General features: G+C 49.5%; 1 long non-coding RNA gene across 1 annotated transcript in view; it reads left to right on the top strand.

Moving 5' to 3' along the window:
• The first annotated feature begins 924 nt into the window (after positions 1-924).
• The window catches only part of LOC141197838 (uncharacterized), a 61,408-nt gene continuing 52,700 nt past the window's right edge, over positions 925-9,632 (top strand). Inside the window, exons 1-2 of the long non-coding RNA XR_012269868.1 lie at positions 925-1,150; positions 8,302-8,469. This is a non-coding gene — a long non-coding RNA (uncharacterized lncRNA). The remainder of the gene's footprint in view (positions 1,151-8,301; positions 8,470-9,632) is intronic.

Genomic DNA, 9,632 nt, shown 5'->3' with positions numbered 1-9,632 from the left:
CCGATCTCCGCTTTGCTTGAGATGTCCGCTTCCTTCGCCGGTGACTTGTGTGCGATGGCATAGATCTGTCGTCGGAGGAACTACAGCGAGTTCGCCTAGAGTGAGTACGCCTGGAGTCTCTGTGTCCCTGAGGGTGTATGGGGGGTTCTGCGCAGTTTACATGTGTCCCACCGGGACATGTCGGTGCTATTTGTGGCCAGGGCAATGCTATAGCGGTGTCAAGCGCGTGCGTCGCTGCGCTATTATAGGGGTATATGGGGGAGGCGAGGATGGTCGCTGAAGTGTTTAGGCTCCGTATCGTGTCCATCAGTGGGGTATTGATACTGTGACTGGGCGCTGGATGGGCTGCGGTGATTACAGGGCCGCAATGTCCCCTGGATGTGTAGTGTCACGTGTTCTGTTTTGGGAACTTTTTCTTTTATTTTTAATAGGAGTTTTTCTGTGGGGGATTGTTTGGGGGCGGAGGCAGAGCACAGCCCCCGGCAGAGGATTCCTGTCTGGAGCTCTGCTCTGCCACAGCCCCTGCTGTGTGTTGAGGGGGCGGGGAATGGTTACTAAGTGGCCCGCAGCTTCTTCTGTGAGGCTGCGGGGTGCTGTGCCTAAAGCGCTCTGGAGGACGGGAGTGCCTGCTGGACCTCCGCCCTCCAGGGCGCTCCTCGGCAGGATGCGGGACGGGAGTGTTAACAGGGGTGGGGAACAACAGGCTCTATGCTGTCTCCAGCGCCGGCGGCAGGCAGGAGACCTGAATCCCCTCTGTGCCCGCCGCCGACATGGAAGACAGCCCGCACTCATTTATTAGTGCAGTGGAGCCCTGCGCCCGCTGTGAGTGAGGCGCAGGGTCCACTGCCGCACTAGCTTCAGCTTCCTGCTCCGCCCCGCAGCTTTCTGGACTGGGGGGCGTGACCTGCGGGGTCACGTGAGGCGGACATGCGCCCCGCACATGCGCATCGAGCGCTTCCTGCCCTCCAGCTCCGCCTCCCCCAACATGCCTCTTCGGCCTAGTGGAGTCGCGCGCCCGCTTCCGGACCGCCACGTCTGCCCGCTTCCCCGAGTCAGCGCGCGCCTGCAGCACTACCGCAGCCACCTGCCGTCCCGTGCCGGGTTGAGTGGCCCGATGAACACTGTAAAGTTGTGCGGATGCGGCGGTCAGGTGAGGATGGGGATCGGGACCAGGCCGCGGAAGTAATGCAGCCCCCCGTTCCAGATGACCCGACCGCCGTGGAGGGGACCGTTGTATCGTGGGCAATTGGAGTGAGTAGGCCCAAGTGGTGAGGGGACTGGGGAATATGATGTTCCCATAAGGGGTTGAGGGCCAGGGGCAGGGTGATCTGGGGATTTAGAGCTTGGGGCCAGGGGGATGAGCGCTGAGCCCCGACATGAGAGCCTGTAACCAGCGCTCGCCCCCCTGTGCAAACCCAGCCTGGAGGGCCTCAGCAATCTGACCTGATCCTGAAATCTCCATGACATTCGACTCCGGGACCAGCAAAGAAAGGAAGTAACGTGGGATGTCCCGGTGTTTATGTATCCAGGGGACGGCTTGCAGCAGCCGTCCCTTTCGCTTCATTGGATCCTTCCGGGGGCTTCAGGATCACTGGTCAGTAAGGGGCAGAGAAGGGGGGGTCACCAATCGCCACGGCCCAGGGAGGGGCCACCACAGTCAGTGACTCCCTCCTTATTTAGTATGGAGTCTACCATTATGTCATCAAGATGGGTTTGTTGTGATCTACCTGCCAGATGAGTAAAAATGGGAGCATTAGTCAACCCAAATGCCATCACAAGGTTTTCATAGTGCCCCTCAGGAGTATTGAAGGCCGTCTTCCACTCATCTCCTCAATGTGAATGAGATTATAAGCCACCCTGAGGTCTAGTTTAATCAAATTGTAGGAGCCAAATGGTTTTCTAAAGAGGTCTGGGATGAGAGGGAGAGGATATGCATCCCAGACCTTAATCTGATTAAACTCGCAAAAATCAAGGCAGGGGCACAACCCCTAGTTTGTTTGTTTTTTGACAAAGAAAAACCCCACTGCAACGGGAGATGAAGAAAGTCTTATGGCCCTTTGGTAGACTTTCAGTGATCTAGTTTTTCATGGCCTGCCTCTCTGAACCAGAGATATTATATAACCTGTTTTTTTGGTAGCTTGGCCCCAGGAATAATATTGCCGACGCAATCATAAGGATGATGGGGAGGAAGTTCTTGACTCCCCTGTTCAGAAAACACATTCCTAAAATCAGACCCACCGTGGCTATCCGAGTGACCAAGCAGTGTTCTTGGCAATACTCGCTCCATTTTACCACCTCCCGAGTCTGCCAGTCTACGGCTAAGTGCCCACGATGCAGAAATGCTCTGGATTTTTCCTGAGCGTTTCTGCATCTCCCTGGCAGAAAAAAATGCATGCGGATTTTACATGTGTTTTTCCTGCCAGGGACAAGTGTAAGTGAAGTGTTTTTTCACATGCATTTCCGCATGCGGGTTGTCAAGCGCTTTCCAAGCGATTTTAGCATCACTTGGAAAGTGCTTGACAACTTGGTCACACTATATAAATACGTGCAACCAGCATGGATTTATATAGTGTGACCAAGTTAATAGTTGAAGAAAAAAGATTAAAAATGGTAAAAAAAACAAAAAACAAAAACATTTTACTTACCTTCTGATGGCCCCTGGTCTCTTGTACGGCTCACGGTGGTGTGAAAGGACCTTCCATGACGTCATTTAGTCATGTGACAGATCACGCGACCGCTGACGAGCCGTACAAGAGACTGGGCGCAGCGGAGAAAAGACAGGGGGCCATCAGAAGGTAAGAATAATGTATTTTTTTCTTTTCTTTTTTTTTTTTTTTACTACAGGTACCATGGTACCCGGGTCTTGAGGAGAGTCTCTTCTTCTCCAGACCCGGGTACCATCCACACGTTGAATCGCTTAATATCCGCATGTGCACATGTAGTCATGCGGATATTAAGCCATTCAATGGAGGCGAAAACGTTGCGATTACGCAAAATAATTGGTAGTGCTGCGGATTTTTCCGCACTGATAATGCGCAGCGGAAATTTCCGCAGCATGTGCACAGCACATGGGGATTATCATTGGGGAACATTGCAGACCTGCTACCAAGCGTTTAAGCGTTTCTGCAATGGAATTGCCGCTGCGGAAACGCTTAAAAGACGCATAGTGGGCACACAACCTACCACAGGATTGTGCAGCGTAAACCAAGGTAGTCCAAGGACCACAGGAGAGGGCAAGCCCTCTAGCACATAACAGTCAATAAATTTAGAGTGCAAGGCCCCTACCTGCAGATGTAGCACACGAGCGACAAGAGTAAAATACCCCTAGCTCAAGGGTGCAGAGTCAATGGCGATTATGGGTGTTGAGCCAGAAAATTTATGAGGTTTGAGGTCCTGATCGAACCTAGCGTCGATCAAAATAAACCCCGCCCCAATGTCCAGAAAGGCAGAAATTACCACCATACTTTTGCCAAGATGGATCTTGGACGGTAAAAAAAAAAATTGTGACCTACCCACAGAGGAAATAAGTACACCCCCGAGTTGCCAATTCACCCCGCAACTCGCGGGCGCCTTAGTTTTCCGGTGGGTGTTTAGGAATTTAGGAAAGACACACACACACACGTGCAACATCCCCCCAGAATACCCAGAACATGCCCCCACCAGCCCCACAGACCACCCAAAGCAAGCAGCATCCCCCAGAGCCCAGCACTGACCTCCTCCTGAAGCTTCACCGTATCACTTTCTGCATGAATCTCTGGCGTCTGGTGCTAAACTAGAACACGCCCATAATGCAGTCAGGACACGCCCCCGCAAACTACGTCATACCTGGAAGGAGCCCATACATTCTAACGTTTACCAGGGAGGAGGCTGCAGAGCGAGTTGTGGGTGGTGAGGCTGCTGAGTATTGGGGAGACATGGCGGATGACTGCGCACCCCACACTGAGCTCCCGGGGGGGGCAGTCTCAGTCCGGGGGGGGGGCACCCTGGCTTCCTGTGGATGTGGTTAGTCCCCTGCAGCAATGGTCGGTGACGGGTCAGAGCCGGTGATTACAGGGGGCCGCAGCCTCTCACCTGTCAGCAGTTGGACTATAAACTAGGTTTCCAGTCACTGACAGTATGGCTGGAGCTCTGCCCATTATGCACTGTTAGAACTTGGCGATGTCTGCCATGTTTGGAGGTTCCTGGATTCTGTATTTTTCTGCACAGGGTTTGTCCATGAGAAAAAGGAACACAGAGCGCCAGTCCTGGCCCCAGGTTGTGTCTGGTACTACAGCTCCGGTCTAGTGACGTGACAGGTGCTGAGCTGTAATGCCACACACAGCCTGTACCTAGGGGTGGCGCTGTAATCCAACAGCTCTGGCTTTCTACTCTGGGACAACTTCTGTAAGGCTGAATTCACACATCTGTGCTCCACGGAGCGAGCTCAGATCTGACAACCGCTGGGTCACCAGTGCTGATCTGTGATTACCTCCTAGGAATAGATGTGGCACTGATCAGGTCCGGAGAGCCGGGCCGGGTCCTCGGATCCCACCACGGATGTGTGAATTCCTCCTTAAGTTAATATCTTAGTGTTAGAGTTCTCCTTTAGAATTTGTGTTCACATGAGAGTAATTTATTATAGTTTATTGTGTAACTTTCGAAAAACGTATCGATTACTAATCCTGAGTTACAGCCAGTGATAGTCTAGAGCTGCGTTCAGAGATCTGCAGGCTTCTGAGCTGAAATCTCCCAGCAGTCCTTGCTGAGATTACTATTGTTAGCGTTGCAATGTTAAGGCAGGTGCAGATAGCAGTGTTTTCGGTCGGAGTGCGATCTGACAAAACATTGAATCGCACTGTGACCAGTGTTTGTCCAAGGAGAAAAATCGCACATGTGCACGGCCCCATAGACAGTCTGTCCGAGGACAAAAATCACTATGCTTGAGTTTCATCTAATATTCGGATCACGTTCGGCCATGCAAGTTAATGAGTCCTTCGAAAAGATCGCACTGCACTCAGATGACATCTGAGTGCAGTCCCATTTTTCACGGATTGACGGAACGAAGAAGATGGAGAATTTTTTTTGACCTATGTCTTGTATCTTGTTTTGTGTCACTTTATGTACAGTTCTGGCCAAAAGTCTTGTGACTGATACAAATTTTGGTGTTCACTTCAGTGTTTTTAGATCTTTTAGTCAGATGTTTCTGTGGTTACTGTAGTACAATTATCAGCATTTTATAAGTTTTACACTTTTATTGACAAATACATCAAGTTTATGGAAAGATTCAATATTCAGTGTTGACCCTTATTTTTCAAGACTCGTTCCCTTCGCCTTGGCAGCTGGATATCGGCTGCTGGGCCAAATCCTGACTGACGACGGACAATTTTTGTCTAATCAGTGCTAGGAGCTCACTACATACATTTCTGTTTGTCCACCCGCTTTTTGAGGAGTGACCACAATCGAATTGAGATCTGGAGAGTTTACTGGCCATGAACCCAAAATGTCAATGTTACCCAGACACTTAGTTGTCACTTTTGCCTTGTGACATATTCTCCGTCATGCTCATATATGCATTGTTAATCACCAAAAATGCTCCTGCAGTGTTCTTAGGCAAAATTGTGAGTGAGCCCACTCCCTTTTGATGATGGATAACTCCACACATGACTCGTCTCGGGTGCTTTACTGTTGGCATAACACAGGACTCAAAGTAGCACTCAGCTTTTCTTCTCCGGACATTCATTCTTCCATATGTCCCTAACAGTTTGAAGGGGGCCTTCATCAGGGAAATAACTTTACCCCAGTCCTCTGTAATCCAATCACTGTAGTTTACTGCATTTTATAATCCTGTTCTTCATCTTTTTCATGGAGAAAAGTGGTTTCTTTGCTGCCCTACTTGACACCAGCACAGCCTCCAAAATCCTTCTCCTCACGGTGTGTACAGATGCACTGACGCCCGCCTGCTGCCATTCTTGAGCAAGCTCTGCACTGGTGTTGAACCAATTCCATAGCTGAATCCTATGTAGGAAGTGATACAGGGACTTGCTGGACTTTTTTCGGAGTCCTGAAGTCTCCACAGCAAATTAACCTCCCCCTATTAAGTTATTATTTTTTATAGTGCCATTTATTACATGGAGCTTTACATGTGAAAAGGGATATACATAGCAAAAAACAAGTACAATAATCTTGAACAAAAACGAATCACCGACTGGTACAGGAGGAGCGAGGACCCTGCCCGCGAGGGCTTACAGTCTACAATGAATGGGTGAGGATACAGTAGGTGAGGGTAGAGCTGGTCGTGCAGTGGTATGATGGAGCGGTGGTTACTGCAGATTGTAGGCTTGTCAGAAGAAGTGGATCTTCAGCTTCCTTTTGAAGGTTTCCACGGTTGGCAACAGTCTGATATATTGGGGTAGAGAGTTCTAGAGTAGGGGGATGCATGGGAGAAATCTTGCATGCGATTGTGGGAAGAGGAGATAAGAGGGGAGTAGAGAAGGAGATCTTGTGAGGATTGGAGGTTGCGTGCAGGTAAGTACCAGGACACTAAGTCACAGTTATATGGAGGAGACAGGTTGTGGATGGCTTGGTATGTCATGGTTAGGGTTTTCATCTGGAGTCTCTGGATAATGGGGAGCCAGTGAAGGGATTGACAGAGGGGAGAGGCCAGGGAATAGTGGGGGGGACAGGTGGATTAGTCGGGCAGCAGAGTACAGTTATCTGACAGGAGAAAACAAACTCCTTTGCCATGCTTGCCGATGGGGCGAGGGGTGTGGGAAAGGTGGAATCCAACGTATGAAAGTGCAGCTGGAGAGGCCATGTCAGAGGGGGTGAGTCAGGTACCATTGATGCCAAGGAAGGAAAGTTTGTTAGTAATGAAAAGTTTGTTGCAGACGGAGAGAGCATTCCATAGAGCTCCTGTTAGTGGGATTGGGGAAGCTGGGGATGGGCAATGGGTATAGGGTTAGAAATGTTGCGGAAATTTGATAGATTGTGGATGAGAGGTAGAAGTGACTGTGGGGATGTGGTGAGGAGGGCCATGATTTGGAGAGATATCGCCAGCAGTGAGGAGCAGAAGGAGCGAGCGTGAGGTGGCTGTCTGTGTTTAGAGACAGAGGATTGTATGTTGAGGAACAGATCTGAGGAGGAGGTGAGATGGAGGGAGAGATGACCAGTTCATTACTAGGTGTAGGGATTAGAAGGGTTAGTAGAACGTGTAGGACTATAGGGGTGAGAGTGAAAACAAAGAGAAACATTTTTTACTCTGGCTGTGCAGTTACCTTCAGGTATCTTCTGGTTCATTTCTGGTCTAACTCAGTGCAGCACACTGTAAGGTGGCTGCCAGACAGGTCGTGGATGGGAGGTATGTGTCCCCGAAGTACCAAACTTCGGTGATGTAGGACATGGAGAAGCAGGCTCCAGAACACATAGTGCTGGGAGGGAGTTAATGGGCCCGGATTAAAGGGCCGGGTTTTAAGAGCAGCTGAAAGAGTTGGGGGGAAACAGCTGCTCACTTACCTCCAGTCCAGGTCTTGGAAGGCCTGATTTAAGACAGCTGCGCCTGTCTCAGTGGTGCTGTGTGTTGTGCAAGGTGAGCAAACCTTGCATGTGCTGCTCAGTCTGCTGGAGGCCGAGAAAAGCACTACATTTAAACGGCTGATGCCGTGCTGTATGGACTGGTTATTTTTAGTTTTGTTCTGTTATAGCAGTGTTTCCCAAACCTCATCCTTACGGACCCCCATAGGTCATGTTTTCAGAATCTCCTTAGTATTACACAGGTGAGAGAATTCCTGATGCCTTGATGATACTTCAGTCACCTGTGTAATACTAAGGAAATCCTGAAAATACGACCTGTGGGGTCTGTGAGGATGGGGTTTGGGAAACACTGCGTTATACCTTTTGTGTATCTATTGTATGGTGGCAGAAGGTGCCAAGCCCCCCCCCTGCTTTGGGCAGAGGGGGGGTATGTAAGGTTGCTGCCGGACAGGTCGTGGACGGGAGGTATGTGTCCCCGAAGTGCCAAGCTTTGGTGATGTAGGACCCGGAGAAGCAGGCTCCAGCACACATAGTGTAGTGATAGGGTTTTGTGGTTAAGTAATTTCTTTGGGAAAAAATTAATATGCATTTTTTTTTTTTTTAACAATTCATCTGATCATTCTTCATAACAATCTACAGTTAATGCAAATTGACACTATAAAAACTGAAGCAGCAAACTTTATGAAAGCCAGAATGTGTTTCAGTCTCCAAACTTGCCGACTGTGTATTATTGTGTTACCTCTTTTGTATATTATTGTCACCTCTTATCTTGTGTATCGCTTCTCTCTTCAGTTTGTTAGCCACATGCTGCCAGGCGAGAGCTTGTGGGCACAATCATGCGGCTGGTGATTCTTGATGACTATGCCCTGGCCAGCGAATGGGCAGCAAAATACCTAAGTAATCGCATAGCCCAGTTCAATCCTGGACCTGACAATTACTTCACACTTGGGCTACCCACAGGTAATGTGCCTTTTATCTATCTTTATCCAGTTTTCCACGAGTTGGTTCCAGCGTTTTAGTTGTGGATTGAACTATTTTTGCACATGTGAATTACGAGAAGTCCTCAGGAGTAAGTCAGATGTGTACGGCAAAGCTTCATAGAGGAGGGAGACTCCAAGTTCACTGCTGAACATCTGCTCTCTCCATGTTTCGTTGCGATCTACCAGTGTCTCCGTAAGATTTGGCCATTCTCTACTGTTATATGCAAGAGTGTGCCAATTTTCCAAAGAAACAAGGAGACTGAGTAGCTCAACAGCCTCTTGCCACTGATCGGCAAACAAATTTGGAGAAAATAATTGGACAAAGCCTGAAGGACGCGGTAATGCAGGGTTGTGTTCTGGGGGATCGATGAAGACATAAGAAGCATGATCTGTGCTGAACAGTATGGATGGTAATCCAAAGCCTCCATAACCAAGCTTGGCGTGGAAGGCACTCGGGAAATAGGAGTGTGAGTTGGGGGTCTCCCAGTGGTAATACAGTTGGAATCACTGCCTTATTAATACAACGGGGAACTGTTTTTATTTCAATTAACAATTTAAAGGGGTTGTCCGCACCCTACACTGATTTAATCCTAAATCTCTATTTAATTTAATAATCTACCGTATTTTTCAGACTATAAGACGCACTTTTTTCCTCCAAAATTTTGGTGGAAAATGGGGGGTGCATCTTATAGTCCGAATGTTGGGGGGGGGTGTGTATATATATATATATATATATATGTGGGGTGTGGGGGTAGCGGTGGAGGAGCGGGGCACAGGAGGCAGCGGCCGCCCGCTGCAGCCTACACTGTCCCCGCTGCTACAGCAAATTAATATTCACTGCTCCCCACGCCCATGGGGCATGGGGAGCACTGAATATTCATGCTCCTTAATAGCAGCACACAGTGTAGCCGCGCTGCGGCTCCTGCTGCTGCCGGAATCGCCTGTGCCCGCTATTAAAGGGCTTGAATATTCAACCTCTCTCCACGCCCATGGGCGTGGGGAGGGGGTGAATATTCATGTCCTTTAATAAGCGGGCACACGCTATAGCCCGGCAGCAGCAGGAGCCGCAGCACGGCTAAGCTGTGTGCCGGCTATGAAGGAGAGTGAAGTCACTGCTCCCCGCACACACAGACCCGGCATGGG

This window comes from Phyllobates terribilis, unplaced genomic scaffold (assembly GCF_046119375.1).
Source record: "Phyllobates terribilis strain yellow unplaced genomic scaffold, ASM4611937v1 Scaffold_92__1_contigs__length_6168646, whole genome shotgun sequence".
Lineage (NCBI taxonomy): Eukaryota > Metazoa > Chordata > Amphibia > Anura > Dendrobatidae > Phyllobates > Phyllobates terribilis.
This window is presented reverse-complemented; position numbering and strand designations above follow the sequence as displayed.